Here is a 20,277-nt window from a genome sequence, read left to right as displayed (position 1 = left end):
CGCCCTTAAAAACCGGAGAGCGAGAAGGCGGGGGAAGCTTTCGGGAGTGGCGGGCGCTGGGGGTGGGCAGGTGAATAAGAGGAGGGTGAGTTGCCCTAATGGGCGCAGTTGCGTAACGGGGGCTCCACGTAGAGGGAGCGGACGTTGCTGAGGAAGTGGGCCCTACTAGCGCTTCGCGGGCTGGGGGAAAGCCGCGTTCGCCCGCCAGCCCTAGCTTGGGCACGGGGCGCTCTTGGTGCAACCGAAAAATAACGGCTTCCCCACACGGGGAGCGGGGACAGTACTGGCTCGGGCTACCCGCTCTTGGGCCGCGGGAGGAAGGATAAGGAGGAGCCACCGCCCCCCGAGGCGGTGGTTGAAGTGGCGGTTAACGCCCATGCAGAAGGGCGGTGGCGGTGGCCGAAGTGAGGGCACCTCCGGTGGCAGGACGGTTGTGGCTTCACCCACTTTGGGATGCGGAGGCGCCTTTGCTCTCTCGGCGGCTGTGGCTGGCGGCTTGCAGCGGAGCAGAGACTTTCCTGCCGCCTCTCGCCACGGGAGAGCGACCGTTAGTCCGCCAACGGACGAGCGCGTGACGGGACCCGACGCGTGCTGGGCGTGAGGGGGCGGGGCGCCCAAGGGAGAGCCGCCCTTCTGCGGGAGGCAGTGACAGGTGGAGCGGTGCCCGCTGGCATCAGCCCCGCGGCCGTTGCGTCACGTGGCGTGGCGTGGCGTGGCGCGGCGCGGGCGACGTCTCGCGAGGCAGCGGCGGGAGGGCGCTGTGTTGTGAGGCGTTGAGCGGCTCGGTTACGGCGTGGTGGGCTGCAGCGGGGCTGCTTCATGGGGAAGCGCGAAGGACTGACGTTGCGCTGCCGGGAATGCCTCACGCGTAAGTCTCTTGAGCTTTTTTGGACGTTGCGGAGAAAGGAGCTTTGTGTGCTCTGGTTGCTTCCCCTTTATGAGGCTGAGCTTGCCCACAGTGTTCCTTGTGGCGTAGATGCTACCTAGGCATCCTTAATTCCTCGACCTTTCCTGGCTTATCCGAGAACTTGAACTTACTATTGTCTCTTTGCAGTCCTGTTAATTTGCCCGTACTGCCAGGAAGTTTTAGGGTTTTTGAAAATCATTAGATCTTAACATCTGCTTGTGAAGAACCAGCCTTCTGGGGGTGCATGGTGGCACAGCTCACTGCTCATACCCATTTTGCTGAAAATGGATGAGCAGTGATCTTCTGTAACATCACTGTATCCCTTCTCCAGTGTCTAGCCACAGCCCCATGACAGGGCAGACTTTTTTCTCTGCGAGTTGAATTTCCTCCCCTCAGAACAGGGCCTGTTTTATGATGCCAGGTGCTCCCAACCATAATTGGAGCTACAAACTGCCTTTGGGAATTAGATTAATAAGGTCCAAGGCCAAACTATCCATGTGATGTTCAGTCACAATGGTGCTGCTTACTGGTTTTATCCCCTCTTAACTGCCACCGTGAAATCTTGTACTCATGAAACTGAGGCATGTTCCTGCCTCTGTAGGTGTTACAGCTGTTTGCATGTCAGTGATGTCTTCCAATTGGATCCTCAAATGTTTTCTGATCCTGGAGGTGTCTGTTTCACAGTGCAGAAACATGGGAAGAGTGCAAGTGTGCAAGGCAGGTGCTGCTTCGCAGCTCACTGATTGGAAATGTGGTCCAGTCAAAGTCTTGAATCATGCAAAGGAAGACAAGACTCAAATTAGTATGTCCTTGCTTCTCTTAAAAGCTGAATCTTGTCATGTAGCCATACTTTCTGATGCAGATGCAGTTAGGACACAGAAAGCACCTGAGTTTGCTATGGTTGCATATCTTGAAATAGCCAGCAGGCAGCTGGTTAGCGTGTTGGTATAATAGACAGGCTTAGTGTTTAAAGTACTTTTGAGTTTGGTGTCCAGCTAAAAAACAGGTTACTTTTGGTTCCGAGAGTGGACCACAGTCTGTTAATGGTGAAAAGAGCTGTGATCAAACATCTGTCTTCACCTGTATTTTACATGGCTTATCATTCACACATTTTCTCATCGGCACGAAGGACTCTACTGGTGGGTACAGTGCCAAAATAAGATATTTTACCAGTATCCCAAGTATAAGACAATGGAAGGGATAGTAAAGAAAACTATTTCTCAATACAAGGAAGATATTTTCTAAATTACAAAGCAATTCAAGAGACTTCATAGAAGCAGTGACTAAGTGAGTGCCCGCTCCGCTTCTTAGTTCAGCTGAAAGTATCATGAGAAACTTCTATGCACCTGAAGTCACAACATCTCTAGTACCCAACTCTGGAGCAGTAACCACTGTTAACCTCTGTATCCTGCCTGTATTGCTTGCATTGAACTAGCTGCTTTTGATTTCTGTTTTGTTTTGGGTTTGTTTTTTTGCTTTGGGTTGTTTTTTTTGTGTGTCTGAACTACTGTTTGGATGACATGAGTTGTCATGCATTGTTTCAACTCTTCGAGATGCATCCAAAGTTTAACTTCTGCAATAATAGCAAGAAAAGCTTGAAAATGCATGCTGAAAGTAGCACTCCCTGCCCTTGTAAACAGTCAGGTAACAGTTTTGGGAGGTAAGACTTGTACACCATCACATGGATGAAAGGATCTGTTTCAGGTAAGTGTGATGCTTGTCTCCTGCTTTAAGATATGCCATGGAAGCTGACCTCAGAAGGAATATGTCCTTATGTTCTCAAGAAGAAAGAATTGAACTGCAGTGCTGTTCTTCAATTATTACAGATCTATCAAGTATTACTTAACTCATTAGGTTTTAGCTTAGTTTAAATTCCAAAGTCATCTGTGAGTCTCCAGAATCACTTTGGTACTTTCTGCATGAAAGCAGTGGACTGATGAAACTCTTGGACTGAACTGTACTCTTAGAGTTCCCCTTCCCTGTATGTTTTCATCCCTATTAATTTTCCATGCAGAGTTTTTGTATTCCTGTACACTTTGGCAGGTGCTGCCTTGTCATGCTGCAAGACTTGCCCGATCAGTTAAGAGACTGAGCACTGTTAGTATGTGTACAATTGCAGGGTAGTTTATGCCAGGGAGAGCTCTGTTACAAGTAGATGTTTGACATGCTGGTCATTCTCTGCAGCTCCAAATTGAAATGCTAAGTTAATGCACCACTTCTGAAAAGCAATATTGGAGACAGCAGAAGTTTGTTCTACAGTTCTCTTTATAAATAAATATACATCGCCTCATGCCTTTTTTTAGCTGAAAAGCAACTCCCGAAATTGCTGCACAGAAGTTGATATGGAAGGAAGACTCAGCTTCAACGATGGGATTCAAGCTGTCATCTCACTGAATGTCAGTGGTAGTTGTGGTATCTCAAGCATCCAGGTTCACTGGCAAATAGGACAAGCCTGAGCACGCATCAGTGAGAACTCAATCTCGGGAAAATAGCTCCATGGTAGGATGGAACAAGGGAAGGGTGACCTGTTCCAGATCTACTTTTCACTCTCACTTCAGTATTACTTTTCACTTTTAACTCCAGCAATCAAGTGCTTAGCTTGCATTGTCAATTAAAGGAGGGAGGACCTTTTCAGAGGTTTTGGTGATTGCGCCAGCTTTAAATGAGCAAGAGTACAGTAGTCTGTCATGAATGGTCACCACAAATACACTGTAAATCTGTTGAGGTCCTAACTGGAGGCACGTTGCTACAATAGATACTGTCTAGTGTCAGGAATGCTGCTTCTCACAAAGTATGAAGCTCCTTGCTGCAAGTCTCCTGAATGGCAACTGCACAAGTAGTCCATTAGTGTTCAGAGCCCTGAAAATTTCGCAGATTTTTCTGAAGAGAATTCTACCTTAAAAAAAGACTTGGTCTTCAAAATGTAAAATGTTTTGGGCTGCCTATGTGTAAAATAAGGAGGAGCAAATGCATGCAAATACTAAAATGTTTTAATGTGTACATCTTAAAAAAGACAACCATGGATATAAACTCAAAAGCGTTACCTGTCAGGAGTATACCATACTGGTTTGTTTTAGCCATGCCTAATCTTCCACAACTCAGGATATGAAGCTGCCCGTGTGACTTCTTTGTACTGGCTTTTGGACTTTAAAAAAAAAATTGAGAGCTTTTTTTTGAACTCTCCAAAGCTCTGTATAGTATCACACAAAAAGATTGTTTGTTGTTTTTTTTTTTTAAGGCAGTTACTTCAGTATGTTGACAGTCTGCAGGTTGAACTTCCTTAACTTTCAGCATGGATGAGCTGAACCTCTCTCCCTGTTTAACATGGAATTCTTCCTGGACAAGGCAGCTACCACCAACTCACTTTCTCAAAGCAATATTCCTTGCTGGACTAAATCTGCCTTATTTTCTGTGTTTCTACAACACTTGGTCTCCAGAAGGACAGAGGTTCAGTGCAGCACTTCTGTAGTTATACCAAGTGTATAAAAAAGCCAGACTTGCTCCGTGAAAAGTTTTCTGGATCACAGTGTGTTTCCATGGATGATTACTGTTCCTTTACTATCTCACCTCCTCATCAGATCCATTCTCAGATACGTGCTTATTTTCAAAACTGCTGATTAACAGAACCTTTTGATCATTATTAACATATTTGGTGTGACTCCCAAGTCAGGTAGTAAATTTGAGTAATTTATCAATCCCTGCAGGATACAATTAAATTCTCACATGTCTTCTATAGTCCAGAGCGTACATGCTAGTCACCTACAGCAATATTTGTTATTTCAGCCCCTAGAAAAACTATGGTGCTTGAAATTAGGTGTATCAGGTCAAATTGGTGTTTCATTCCTGCTTGTGAAAGTTCTTTGCAGCTGCAAGCTATGAGCTGCTCAGGAAGTGAAGGTAAGTCACCTCCTTACACTGTCACACAAGAGTATGAAGAAGCTCAGGATGCACATGTGATCTCTCATACTTTTGGTTTGGTTTTGTTCTGGGGGCCCTTGTTTCATTTTTGAAGGTTTTCTACGTGTGGAGTCAACATTATAATAGCTCAGAAGACCTCTAACTATAAGGCAAATACCCTTTTACAGTAGCCCAGGAGAAATGTGACAAGACAACCATCTTGGATTTGTGTGTCAACTGAAAACAGCAAAGAAGAAAGGAAGCTAATCAGAAGGACCCACAGGATGCCATTTTGTGCCTTAGGAAATATAAATGTAACTTGCATTATTGCCACCTTGCCAGATTTCAGTAAAGCTGCCTGAAATATGTGACTATTGGGCATATAAGGGAAAACAGCCTAAACTAATACAACCTGACAATGGATTAGTCAGGAAGAAAGTAGTTCCTTTGTTTAACCTTCCATATTCATTAACAGTTGGGGGTTTTCTGCATCTTTGTTCTTCCTGCTCTTTTCATTTACTCCAGTGTTACAGCAGAAAAGCTTGAATTACTAAATTATGTTCTTGAAATTTGGAACAAAAAAACGTGGTAATTCATTTTTGTATTTGAGTAGTAGCTCTTATATTGTCCAGGAGTTCACAATAAAATGATGTACAATTTGCATGTTCCCTGTACCACCTTCACTGAAGTTCTGATCAATGTGGTGTGATAATCCATGTTATATCTTGACAGTGAGTGGTAGTCAAGAAAGTAGGAGACTGATCTAAACCCCAGGTTTTTGTTCGGGGTTTTTTTCCACAAAATAGTCAAATGCTTTTGCTAGCTATAAGGAAAAACAGTACATGTGTAGAAGAATTCTTATTGCAACTAGAAAGGAAAAGAAGTCTTTCCAGTACTCTCTATCACTATGTTAATAAACAAATTGTTCTTCAATTTCAGAAATACTGTATTAACTATGGGTGGTGAAGGGAGTGAAAGTGAGCTAATCTAGGAAATGCATTATTATCATGAAGGTACTTTTTTTTTCATGAAAGCATTAAAAAAGTAATAACTAAATAGTTACAGACCTTCTGTCTTGCTTGAATCATATAGTAATTTTTGTCTATTGCCCTCTCAGTTAGCTTGATTTTAAAACCTGAATTGTATCTGAAAGGCTTGCTCCTTGAATTCAGCTGGAATGTAAGTGATAATTCATAGTCACAAGAAGTACCCACAGTTACCAATTGAGCAGTAATATCTGTCACTGTGCAGTGTGCCAGCAGAAATCATAAAATTTCCCTTGAGCAGCAGAAACTTCAAAGGAATTGTTACTTATTTAAAAATAATAAACAACATGCCAACAATTCAATCTAAACATGGAAAACTGTGAATTTGTATACATAACTGTATTCTGAACTGTTTTATGAAATTGAGAAATGTTTTTACTCTGGATATTTTGTAGATCTGCTGTGTAAAAGGCACTCTTTCTCTGCATGCCAGCATGAGCACACTTGACTGTTTGCTTAAGTTCCATCAGCAGAAGGGAGTCTTAGAAGAGCTACCACTGTATCATATATTTTGCACTCTACAGATCTCTGATATTATTCTAAGTGGCAATTTCTGCAGAGTTGGAGAAATAAACAGTATGAAAAATTAAACTTATCCAGGAAGTGGTTCATTTACAGTGCTTCTGTTCATAGATATATTTATTTTTTTTATCATATCTCTTCCCCCCAGCACTTTTGGTTGTGTACACCCATTGCAAATACGCATTTGGTGTGTGTTCCAAATGCGGGAATGATTTCATTGATGTTAATAGTTTCAGGAGGTAAGTGTTCTCCCTCCCACTATGAAGCGGATGTGGCAGCTTATGACATTGCACCTACCAAAGAAATCACCCATTTGACAGATGCTGATCATGAACAAGTATCTGCTCTTCAAAAGGAGTGGAAAAAAAAAAAAAAAGAAATTGTAAGAGAAGTCATGCAGGCAAGAAATCTCAATTGTTGAGAAGCTGGTAATAAAATACTGTGTTTATATTAACTTGTCTTCATCTTCAGGTTGACAGTTGTAGCTCCCCTGGAACTTTATAGAATTTGGCAAGTGCTGCCAAGGAGAGGGGGGCTGGAAAAAAGCAGCTTTTATTTTTCTCCAGCTAGGTATTTATATATGTCTTAAGATGCTAGGCTAATGCTTTTTGAAGCCTACTGGTTTTCTGGCTTGTAAGTAATAATAAGTAAATAACATTTCTAAAGCAGCTGTGAAACAAAGTTACATTTTTTCTTGTGTAAACATTTGAAAGGAGCTGTTCATGATGCTCAGCAAACTAGATGAATGGATATCTTGTTTACTTTTGTAAATTCTGGGACAGAATGCAATATTATCCAACTTGTATTATCATTTGGTATTTTTGCTTTTCTCCTAAAGCAGAGGAGGTCACATGATCTTACTGGATTTAATTTAGTACTTTATAGACAAATCATTTCAAGAAAGTATTTGAGAATTATTTTTAAAAGCCTCATCTGTATGCTGCTTTTTGTTAAAGATTGTTCTCAATGTCTAAAACGACATCAACAGCTTCAATAATCAGTCTGAAAAACTATTTTGGTTGTAGTCGCAGTCTTTTCTGCCCGTTTCCTACTACATCTACCCGTACAACGACTTCTAAAATCCAGTGCTTTTTGCACAACTAATGGTATATATTAAGTCTTGTAATCATGTAGCGACAAAAGTTTTAAAGGTGGAAATGGCAAAGGGGCTCTGTGGCGTGTGATACGTCTTGTACAGAGGTAAGGTAGTGGCTCAGGAAGCTCCATTGTACACTTGCTAGATGCAGACAATGAAAATTCTCCACCCTTAGAGCAATCAGTGAGTCAGGGAGCATTTCAAGTAACATAAAACATGATGCTTAAATTTGAAGACTCTTGCTGTAGGGCGTGCAACTGTTCCTTTACATTTTAGAATGTAAACAAAACAAACTGGCATCCCATCAATGCGATGCATAGGACTTAATGGATAAGGAACAGGGTTGTACCCTGTTCAGCATGTGTGACTGGAAGATCAAATAAGATGTATACTCAATTTTGATTATTTTGTTGTTGTTCATAAATTGCTACGATGAGAGGTAGGTTCTATATAGTAGCTCTCTAGTGGTTCCCATCATAGTGTTTTCTGCATGTCAATAGGAGCTGATCATGAGAACATTGGGATGGCATGAGGAAGACAAGCAGTTTCTGTCAGAAGCTTAACATTCATAAAACCAAAAGCAAGCCCTGCCTTTATGTATACATTTTCCCTTGTTTCCTCCACCCATAAGCTGCATTTTACTTGAGAACCTGTGAAACAGGAAATTGCTAGTTTAGGAATGGTTTGGGGAATTCCCCATCTTAAAATTTCTCAAGGTATGGTTTGGTTTCTTAATTTTGAAGTTGTGTGTTTGTTTGTACGAAGATACTAAGTACTACCAAAGTCAGTTTGTGAGCAGCTCTTCTCTAGTGGTGGTTTGTTTTTTGGTCTGTAAATGAGTTCTCTGGTGGTTTATACTTGTGGGGAAAGTTAAAGCCTACTGTTTCTCTCCATGGATATGTATTCCCAGACTGAAAGCCAGCCAAATGAGAGGAAGGAAATTGCCATTGGTCTTGATGGGGGAACAGCCTTTTGGGAAAGGGAATAGCAAAGAGCAGCTTCACTAAGAACAGGCAATGTTTTCCACAGCCTTGATATGTTTCAGTTGGTACTTTTTCTGCCAGTAGTGGATACACAAAATTTTACTGTAAATTGTGGATTTAAGTCTTTATACCGCAAAATCAATACTTCTTGATATCAATAAATCCCTCTAATATTCCTCCCTTTCAATTAAAAAATAAATAAAATCTATATCCGCTACTTCATTCAAATGCTTACATTTAAGCATCCAAGTTTACCCCTACTGGAGTATCAGTAGCTGTCTAGATACCATGAAAATATTAGTGCAATTGGCACTATTGTGAAGACACCAAAGTTTTGACAGTACATGGATACATTTCTTCTCAGGCTAGGTCATATAAAAATGACCAGCGCATAGTCTTTAGAAATTTACATTGGTGCTGCTCAGGTTATAGTTGTTCCCTTTACAAAAAAAGCAGGACAAATATTTTATGATAGAATGTAAACACTACTGTTGGCAATCATGTCATTGGTTCTTTTTTAAACAAGAAGTTCGTTTTGCTTTCATTACATATCTCTTCAATGCAGGTGTATTTCTAGTGAATAATCCCACCTTACTAAGGACCCAAATGGGCAAGTTATGGAATGCCATCTAAAGAGACTTGCTGCTCAGTATTTGGCAAGATCAAGCCCCATTTTTAATGGGTCAGTTCAGATAAGATTGCAATCTCCGAATGCTTATCAGAACTCCTTTATACAGGAAATTGGGCAAGAAACAGTTTTTTCTTGCAAACTCAGTATTGTTCCTGGCTTCTGTTACATCAGCCTGTGCTAAAGGAGACATCCTGCACTGTTGTACTTCTGCTCTCTCTGAAAACATAATTTAATGCAATATGTATCATTAGTGAAGAGCAACTTTTACATATCTACTGTTGAGCCTCTTTCATGAATCAACTGATTTTTTTCAAGTGAATATTCCTCTTTAGGGTTATTAATTTTTCAATGTAAATGCTGTCAGTGGTCTGCAAAATGTAGGGAAAATATAAGCAGGATGATGACAATTTCTGTCTCTCGGAGGGTTTTGATTACAAACAGTGCAGTGTACGTGGGTAGTTTGGCAGCATACGAGAAACGGAGATCACGACAGCAGCTGGAGAGTCAGGAACAAGGAGGTGAAGAGAGAGCTAAGTGCACAAGATGGATCTGATCATGAGTTAAATAGAGGGCAAATTCTTGATTTGTCACTTTCTCCAACTCTTCTTTCTGTTGCTGTCATAGTTTTCCACTAGTTGTGTAAAACATGACTGTTTCGTTAAAATTCCAAAGGGTCTGGCAAAAAGCCAGGTCAGATCAGGTTTGTGTTTGGTTGGTTTTCCACAGTCTTGGTCAAGCCAATGACTATGGCAGCTCTTTTGTCAAAAATTACATGGCCATGTAACCAACATGAAGCTGTCTCAGAATGTCATCGCATGACATTTATTTTAAAAGGGCAGCCCCTGTTTCTGAACTGTCCCCTCCTAATCACTGTTGCCAACCCTTCCAACTCTCTGTCTGCAGCCTGCCCCAGCCATCCCTCAGCAATACTGATTTAACTCTTTCCAGTGCTGTGCTGGAAACTGAAGCAAAGTCATTGAAGTAACCTCAGTTAAAAACAAACAAAACCCCACCCTAAAAAAAAAAAACAACCCGCAACAACACACCCCCAAACCTTCAGAGGGAGGTGAAAGCCACTTCCAGGCAACTCTTATGGTAAATTGTTCACATGAAGGATTGTGAAAAATATTTAAGGATAACATCATTTTAATATGAAATTAAATGCCAGATGATACAATGATCGTATTATTGAGTAGCATATTGAATTCTATTAAAACTTGTCTGGCTAATAAATTTTACATCATTGCAGGCTGCTGCTGTGAAGAATCCTGAGATTCTTTTGTGAGGAGGTTCGGCCTGTTCGTAACAGTGCCTCAGGAGCTGGTTGATTGATGCACAACACAGTGAGATGATTGCATCTTGTGAGGTTGACTGGAGATTGCCATCAGAGGAAGAAAAACCAAGTTAAAAATTACAAAAACCTGGAACCTCTGAAAGCTTATGAACCATAGAAATGACCTACTACTAACTCCTTACTGCCTCTAAGGAATTGTTAATTTGGTTGCCAGTTAGATTTTAATTTGGGAGAGTTGGAGAAATTGCTATTGGTCTTTATCATGAGCAGTCTTTTTGTCCTGTTCCTGTACCGATGTAGCAGCTGTTGCTGGGAATCAAAACCCAGATCCACGCACAAGAAGGAATAGCTCTTTTTCAAGATAACACTTCTGAATGCTGTGTTACCTGTGTACGTGTCGCTTTCCTAATTGAGCATGCTCATAAAGTAGCACGATTTCTGCACAGCTGCCACAGCTAAAAAGGAAACGTCATCCACCAAATGATAGAATCAGTAGTTTATATAGGAAAGAACCCCACGCTCATTCTAAAGAAAATTCTTACCAGGGTTTTTTCATCTAATTACTGCTCATATACCCCTTTTCCCCCATGTACTGTATTTTACAAATCATGTCATTATATACTGAAACTTTTATGAAAGAACTTGTGTCTGATAATATGTATTAATTCTTACATTCGGAAGTATAAAGATTATCTTATTGAACTAATCACTCCCTCTTAAGCCCAGCTTTGAAATGTTTCCATTAAGCTTATTCGGAAGTGTAAGAATCATAGCCAAGATGTTAATTCAGGAAAGTGTTTAAAGTAACAATAAATAAACAATAAACACCATAAGGGTTAAAGATTAAAAATTAAACTTTCAAGTACTATCTGCTTGCTTTGCAGCCTTCATACATGGGCTGTGATTCCTGCTCTACATTAACATTCAGAAAGTTTTACTCCATGAACACGTAATTGTTTGTATTAGAAGCTTAACTGTTGTATGCGAAATTAGAATCATGCCTGTGGGTATTTAAAATGGAAGAATAATACCAGCTAATGACTTCAGTGCAACCAGGAAAATTACATCAGGGAGAGTATTTCAGAATTTGCAGACTGGCCAAATTTATATTGATGAGAAATATGTAAGATTTAGCTCAGTAAAATTTAATGAAACCAAAGCATATATTGAGGAAATGAAAGTGTGCAGGCTTATTTGTTGCAGTGTGTGGAAATTGGTTAACTTTTTATTTGAGAGAGAAATGAAGTTCTGCTTTATGGAAATTACTGATTATTTTTCCAAAACATTGTTACTTGTTTTGACATAAACAGTTATATGGTCTTGCAGATAGTTTCTTTAGTAAATTAAATTTATCAAACTTGCTGTTTCTTCATGAACAAATATATTTCTTTACTGTAAGTACAGAGAGCCATATTCCTTTGCAGAAAGAACTGAGTTGTTTTGAAATATACAAGGAAAACAGAAGAGTTTTTGTTTAAAATTCCAGGTGTTTTCTAAAAAATCTTCCATCACTTTTCTGGCTATTTTCAGCTTTGTAACATCCTCTTCTGGTCACACCCCTGCTCTGCACAATACCCAGTACATTATTTTGGGTAATGTTGGAAGACTCTGGCATTCAGTTGCTGGCAAAATTCATTTGCATTCATCATCTGGCTTGCCGTGTAAGCTATGAGTTGTACCATAGGTTTTGCTTTAATTAATTCCCAAGAAGTACAACTGTTTCTCACTTTTATTCTCAGTTTGTGGTAACTGCATCCTCCAACTTCAGCAAAGTTTTGCTTCATGTAAACTGTTGGATGCTGTAAGTAACTTCTTGTTGTGAAAGGTATGAAGTGGAGCATTTTGGATTTTGATATAATTTGCAAAAAAGCTGAGAGGTTCAAAATGAAAATAAATAGGATCAGTGATTTGGACTTCCTAATAAAGATAAGGAGTCTGAAAAGATTAGAATATAATCAGTTAATTAATTAGTTTATCTGTTTGTTAATTAATAGATTTAGCTGTAGAGCTTGTAGTAAAATACTGGAACTTCAGAATTTTTAAACAGAGAGATACAGATTCAATATGCCAATTACAGTGTTCAAGGCCAGGTTGGACAGAGCCTTGGGTAGCATGGTTTAGTGTGTGGTGTCCCTGTACATGGCAGGGGGGTTGGAACTAGATAATCTTAAGGTCATTTCCAACCCTAAATATTCTGTGGTTCTATGGTGCTTTAATGAGCCAGGTACAACTTTCAGGCAGGCAGTGGATGCATGAGTGCTGAAACAGAATTGGATAAATCTCATTTTTAAAGTTGGACAGTTTATTCAGAGATTGAATCAAATTAAGAGCATGTGTGTATGTTCTACTAGCATAGAAATAGTATAGTGAATGAACAAGAAGGTAAGCTTAATAATGTTATCTGTAGAACATCTGAAAGGAAGTAGAACAGAACAACATGTTTTAACCAAAAGGCTCACAAAGCAGTCCTCTGATATATCAAAGCTAATTAGGACAGAGTCCAACAATTACAAAAGATGTTTAGTTGTAAAGACATACCCAGCAATGTTTTGTCTTATCTCATAAGCAGATCATTAAAGGCTTCCTGTTATATTTCTTCATGACTTCTTTTCAGGAAGATGTATTACCCTCCTCAGGAGGAGATTGAGACCTACCAGAATGTTTCATTTGGCCTACTCCCAGCTACCCCGTCCTCTGAGATACAGTCGAGGAGTAATAATAGCCTGTGTGAATAGTTCTTGCAGTAGCATTCTGCTCTGGGTTTGACCTTCCTCACTTTCCTCATCATGCTACACAGTATAGATGTGCAATTTTGATCCAGTCAAATCTGCGGCACATGTGCAGACAAACTTCTGAAGGTGTCAGGGAAGTCATCGCAGCACAAAGTTGAGACATGAGTTTTGCCATAGCAGCAAGTTCAGGTACTGCTGGTATAGCATAGTCTCGAATGTCTGAGGAAAAGAGAAATTATCTGCAACAGTTAACGTAGGGAGAAGAAGGGCTGGCACCATGCAAGAAATTTATCGAAGTCTTTCTGTCAACACCATCTTCTGCTTTCATATGATTTTGCATGTAATAGTGGCCCAATAGTCTGAGGTACAATCCTTAAGCAAAACAAGAGTAACTGCTTTTACAGTTAAATGAAGTTTGGATAGAATAGTCCTCCAGCTGCTTATTGAGGGAATCTTTCCTGTACATACAAGAAATGGCAGAGGGAAGGAAATAGTGGCAATTAGTTAGCTTGTATCCCAGACTGATGCCTAAAGGTATCATGTTTATTTTCACACATAGATACTAGTATTTTAAAAATAACTTCTCAATTGAACCTGTTCCCACGTTCTCAGTTGGCACTTGTTCTTTTGTCCTTTCTTGGCCTTCCTCCACAGCCTTCTAATGAAAATCACTGCGCAGTTCTCATTGTCCAGTCAGCCTTTGGATTTCTAACTCAAATTTATCCTTCTCTTTTGGGAGAAATGTGTGTGCTCACAAGTTTTTCCAGGCTTCCTCCTTGTCACACTAAAATTGATGCAAAGCACGTCCTGCCTTTTTTCCAAGCAAAGGGAGAAATTGTATAATCTGTCCACAGCACATGCCTCATTGCCACTTGACCTGTCTACAGCCCACTGTTGCGAAGTCCTATCTGTAATCTTACTTTTTAATGAAAAGTGTTTGGGTCTAGAAAGCAGTGAATAGTGTCTGTGTGTTATTCATGTGGATTTATTTTACAGCCCTCACTATATTTCCATTTATTCTTCAATAACAAAGCAACTGACTATAATATTTAAAAATCAGTTTGCTTTCTGCAATCAAGCAAACTTCATCCAAGCTCAATATCCTGACAGTCAGTTCTAATGTTTGCAAGTACACACTGAAGAAAAATATTTTGACATCTTGACTGTCAGATAATCTGTCAGTTATATCATTCATGGAGAGAAATGATAACTTCCAGAGTAATGTATTGGGAAAATGATACATTTACTGCAGTGAAGGACTCTGCTGGATGCTAAAAAAGTTACTTAGCATTTTTGCAGGCAAAGTAGCAGGCTTCCAAATATGGGGTATTCTCTTGTGTCAAAAACACAGAAAAAGAAACACTTGCTAGAAATCGTCGGCTAGGAGTACGTACCTGCAAAGAGCAGTTATGTTCCCATATGTTTAGGAAGCATTAGGAACCTCACACTGAAGGATGTAATGCATACAGAAGAGGAGTGCTCAGGATCCTTACCGAAGAGGCTCATGAGTCACGAAAGTTGTCCACCAAATGCTTTACTTGGAATAATTTTTAAACACTAGAGAAGTTCTCAGCCCTGTTGTGTTATGGCTGGAAAAACCGGCACTGTCTTTGGGCAGAGGTGTTTCCTGGCATGATGCAATGACTGCTCCGTTAGAGTTTTCACAGCTGTTGGTTTTACATCTTCCAGTTTGGCTTCACAGACATTTTTCATTCTTCGTCTATTAAAAAGTAGTCTTGTATCTGTGGAGAAATGTATCAGCATTATATGTAATGACAGTAGTAATCATTTCCAAAGTGCTCAGAGGACTGAAGCCCAGGTTTTTGTCAGCTTGCATAGTGCTGTTAGATGGTATTAGTCTAAGGTTACATGGAGTGTCTGCTTTTAATCTGGTATGATTTGTGTCCCATACTGATTTACACATGAAATTTAAGTAATAGTTGTGGTTTCTTGGAAAGAATATGAGGTTTTTGTCATACATTTTATAACGTAATTAACAAATGGTGAATTTGTTACCCTACTTACTGCTATTGTTGGCACTGATGACAATAAAAGCCATGATTTTGCAAGAATAAGCAAGAACAGGTTATACAGGAAGATTTGCGACGTTAAAGATTATTCAGCAACTAAAGAAAGGCGTTTGTAGCATAGGCAATCTTAGCTCTCAGAATCTTAACTCTGCCTTTGTCTAATTAGTCAACCAAGTCTCGTTGGAATCTTCCTTTCCCTTGATGGTTAATGCCAGTAGCAGTGCTCTGTCAAGCTGCTTCCTTCCGAGTCTTTTTTTTTTTTTAGTGCTTTTTCTGAGGCAGATGTTTTCCCTTTTCAGATAGGCTAAGCCATTAGATTCAGTTGATGACATTTACTTTGAGCTTCATGTGTTGTGAGCCACTTGTTAGAAATTACAAAATAAAATGTGCAAGACATGATTTTAGATTGTTAAACCTTTCTACATCAACCTTTTATTATGTTGTCATTTTTAGTGGAAAGACAACAGATTATTATGGAACTTCCTCGGTTTATTATTTTCATTTATCATCAGTGAGACTAAAAAATGAAAAACTCTTGCCATACTCATCTTTGTTTATCCTCCTTTTTGTTCTTCTGTATTTCTTCTACTTTTTCTGAGGCAGAACAGGAAGAAGGGAAAGAGAAGGCTGAGGGTGAAAGGAAGAGACCAAGGAGAAAATAAAGTTTGGATACTTTATCACAGAAACTTTCAACCTGAAAAAATATCTTATTTAAAGGGTTTACAGTTATTCCATATGGAATAACAGTAGTTTTGTGCTTGGTTTTTTTTTTTTAAATCACTACCAGGAGTTTCTAATGTAAATCAGCACAACTCTACCAAGGTCAGCTGAGGACAAGTTACACAAACTTTAGCCACTGTATTAGCCCATATTTAGTATGTTTTAAAATACTTTATCCGAGTTGACAAGATGTGCGTATGGTATCTGAGTTACCAGGCTGTAAAGGCTGTAGCCTTTAGCCTTCCTCTCTGTCTCCTCACCATCATATTTCACTTACAATCTTATTGCATCAGACTTAGATGATCAGCCCTTTTTTGTCAGTAACACATCCAGCATATTAAAATGTTTTGCATAAAATATAGTAGTGATAAGTTTGAGCCCTTTTCAACTAAAAGAATCTTAGCCAATTTTAAAAAATAAGCAATTCAAGCATCTCAGAATGTATTGTGGATGTAGCCATGATTTCCGCACAGTCAGTTATTTTGGTATATACTGAAAAAAATTACAAGTTTCTATCTTGCATTTCATAAATCAGATTTTTCTGTATACAAAGCACATACCAGAAATTAATATTTAAACAACATGCCAGTTGGCTTCTCCATGTGGCAGCTTGTAAACAAAAATATTTGGGGACTGTGCATTTTGACATGATGACATGTAGTGCAGTGTACAAACACAAGTTCTTTGGAAGTATCCTGTTCCTCTACAATGGAAATAAAGTGATAAGTTGTGCTTGCACTGCTCTGTTGGAATTCAGCAGGTGGAACTTTCCAAATTCAGATGGTACTGTTGTTTTTTTTAAAGAGGTGTACTGAGAAGTTAAATATTAGTGACCTGTCTTTGCATCAGAGTGATATGTCAAAACCAATGTGGTGTTTTGTGTGTTCATCTTTAAGCTGTTTGGAAGTATTTTTTCCCCATATTAATTTTGTTTTGATCAGAGACAAATTTGGTTGTACTGAAATCAGTGAAACATTTCCCACTAACTTCAGTGGGATCAGGAATTAGGGGAAGAATGCTGCTGCCTGATGAAGCTGATCTAAAGCTATGCTGTTGCCAAAGGGGGAAAGTGATGTCCTTCCTTCTATGGACCAATGGTTGTATTTCTGGTTGCAACTTTCATGCAGGCCTAGCGATCATGGGGCTGTGCAGAAAGCAAGGTATCACAGGAAAGAAAAAGATGATTCATCATCTGATAATTACTAGGGCAAACAGTGTCAGCTTTGTTCACATAATACAGATTCCAAGCTGTGAATCAACATCCATGAGATTTAAATTCAATACAGTAAGACTCAAGAACACAAAATACACTATTGCTATGGTATTTTATTTCATGAAAACCAAAGCAAACAGACCAAATCTTGTGGAGAAGATGTAAAGGTACATTATTACATTTTTCCAATATAAATGCAACTGGAAAAGGCTAAAGAAAATCATCTTTAAAGCATAAGAAGAGCAAGATATAGGAAGAAAACTAGAATGAGCTAAAAGTAGTTGTTACCTGACTGAAGGGCTATTTAAATAAGCATTGCAGTGCAGAAGCTTTCAAGCAGAACTAAGGATCATCAACAAGCTTAATGTATTAGTACATCATAAAGTACAGTGCATGAAAGCAATTTAAAAAACACAAGCATTTTCATTATTACTTAGTCAATGATTTAGATTCTTTTTACATTTTACCCAGTTTTGTTTGGTGTCAAGCATGCAAATATAGTAAACATTTGTAGGATCCTCTATAAAATTATCTCCTGTTCTTTTTCTACTGCATCTGCTAAAATAGTCTCACATTCTTATTCATTGTGTCTTGCTAATTTTTTGTGCGACATCTATTTTTGTGAAATCAAATAAGAAAAAAACAATTAATGAACAGTTTGAAAGGTAAGTAGCTTTCTAGTGTGGTGACTGAGGAGGAAGGAGAAGCTGGTTTTATTCCTATAAATCAAAAGAATCATGCAAATATCTGAAACTTACATCCTTAATTTGCTTCGTATGTTTCAAAATCTCACTGTTACTTTCAGCCAAACATAAACTAAAAATGGTTCTAAATGCCTATAGCTTCTTTAATTAAAACAGAGTAAATTCTTTCTTCTGAGCTAAGTGATGAAAAGCAGACTTTGTAGGGTGAAGGCCAGACTCAGGATTCTGTTGTCCCTGAAATTTCTTTATATCGAGAATTTTAATAAATCCTTTATTGTTTTCTTCCTGATGCATTAGCACATTCTTTGGTGTTTTCTTTTTTACAGCAGATGTTCATAATCCCAAATTGTATTTCTATCTAAGGTTTGGGGTTTTTGGTGTTTTGTTTTTTCTTGCAGTTGAAACCTTCTTTTGCTGCTTTTTTAAGCCTATCTTCCTGCTGTCTTTCTGTGAACTTTTTGTAGTTCAGACTTACTTGTTTAACTGATAAATAGTTTTGCATATGGTTTTGTATTCCCAGTTATGCATCCTTTGCCAAGCTGGTTTTGTAATTATTTCAGAAGAAGAAAGCAAACTTGAAAAACTCATTGAACAGAGGTAGGACATACAAGACCAGCGTGTATTGCCTTCATTTCACAAGACTTGTGCGATCACATTTGAAATATTGATCTCGGTTTCATCTCAACAGCAAAAAAAAAAAAAAAAAGCCAACAACAAAAAAAACCAACAAAAACACAACCAAAACTAGGAAATTTACAAAAGAACAGAAAACTGTCAGGGAGATAAGTTATGATTTACAGCAACATGTAAAAAAACTCAAACAGATGAAGCTGTTACTGATTATCCTAATTAACAGTCTCTTGAGGAGTGGAGTGGAGTGGAGTGGAGTGGAGTGGAGTGGAGTGGAGTGGAGTGGAGTGGAGTGGAGTGGAGTGGAGTTAGTAAGCTCCCTAAGGTCTGAATCCCAAGGTTTGATGTTTTGTGTTTACAGCTTCAGAGACTAAAATTGTCAGCAAGAAAGGGAATATTGACTGTATTTATTGTGCTTCTTGGTTATCCCAGTCCCCAAATTTGCCAGGTGTTTGCGTGTTCTTCTAAAACAGGTTTAAATATTCAGGATTGATATGCAATTGAAATATATAAGCTGAAGAAGCCCTACAGCATCAAGAAGGGAACTAGCATGCAACTCATTAAACCAAAAGAAAGTAGATTAAATTTAAAAAGACAAGATTCAGGCTACTTATTGCCAAACATTTAGCTACTCATGCCTACATGGCAACATAAATAACTGCTTTGAACATTTAAAACTAGATAGAGAAAGATATGCAAAAAACAGTGATTAACTCTGTACTGGTTGGATGTTTTAGGATGACTAATAAAATAGGGTTTTAATCTCTAAAATCTGTACTGCATATATACACATGCAAATCTCTAATATCTGAAACTGCATATACACACATGCAAGGGATACCAGAATGTGACCCTGTAATTGGTAAGATCCAATTCCTTCAATTTGGCAGGACAATCCCAAAGTATTCTGTGCTGTATGAGAACTGAGACTATAAATAATGTATTTATTTTCAAATAAATGAGAAAAAGTATTTTTTCCTGTATTCCTAAATGCTCATAAATCATTGTGATTTACTGTGTCAGTCTTCCTTTTTGGTTCTGCCATCTATTTCAGTTCAGTTTAAAGGCTGTACATATGGAGAGACTGACTACAAGATTTTCAATCTCTGGAAATTCAAACCTGTCAGAAAAAAAATCTGGCAGCTGAGCTTACCCCTTTACTTACAGGAAAGTGGCAGCACTTTTAATTAGGCATTATCCCAGTCAAAACTATGTTCCATTTATTAATGCAGGGTGTGTGGGATATAACTATTCTTTGTATAAAGATGTATGCTGAGGATTCACTGGAATGAAAGCAAATGATGTGTTTATAGTAACATTTTACATAGCTGATGCTGTGGACATGAGTAGCTTAGTCAGAGGTTACCCTGTTGTAAGAAAGGACCGAGAAGCCCACAGAACTTGTCACCAGTTAGTATTCCTGCTGACCAGAGCACTGGGAGTAAACAGGGAGGCCAGAACAGAATTTCAGCTTTATAGTGTTTTTTCTATAAAAAGCTCCTTTTGAGGTCTCAGTTTCATTCTGCTAATTTTTCATATCAAAGCTAAAACTTTCTTCCCCTGCAATTCTTCCATTTCACATCAGTTTGCAGCACAGTGAATTAACTCTTCCAAACCAGGAGTCGATAATGTCTTGCTTCAGGAGGTGCCGAATCACTGTGATGAATTGTCCTAATAAAATCAGAGACCTTTACAGATGACATTTTCATTTGCAGTAAGTCGAAGATGGGTTTAGCAAACAGCTGCTTTCAACAACAGCCAGGATTAGTCACCTTATTCTTACATCAAGCATAAAGTAGTTCTTTTATATGGGGAATTACGAAAGAGCCAAATAATTCTGGATTATCTATCTATTTGTCTGCTGGGAGGTTG

The 20,277-nt window shown here is 38.8% G+C and overlaps 1 long non-coding RNA gene across 1 annotated transcript; it reads left to right on the top strand.

Annotated features, from left to right (window-relative positions):
• Nucleotides 1-2,375: 2,375 nt before the first annotated feature.
• On the top strand, nucleotides 2,376-5,485 carry LOC134166826 (uncharacterized). The gene is made up of 2 exons (XR_009966011.1): nucleotides 2,376-4,804; nucleotides 4,920-5,485. It is a non-coding gene; the product is annotated as an uncharacterized LOC134166826 (long non-coding RNA).
• The last annotated feature ends 14,792 nt before the right edge of the window (nucleotides 5,486-20,277 follow it).

Source organism: Pezoporus occidentalis, unplaced genomic scaffold, assembly GCF_034315485.1.
Source record: "Pezoporus occidentalis ecotype Australia unplaced genomic scaffold, CSIRO_AGI_Poc_V1 ctg272, whole genome shotgun sequence".
NCBI lineage: Eukaryota > Metazoa > Chordata > Aves > Psittaciformes > Psittacidae > Pezoporus > Pezoporus occidentalis.
Note: the sequence above shows the minus strand (reverse complement) of the source record. Positions and strands in the feature narration are given on the sequence as shown.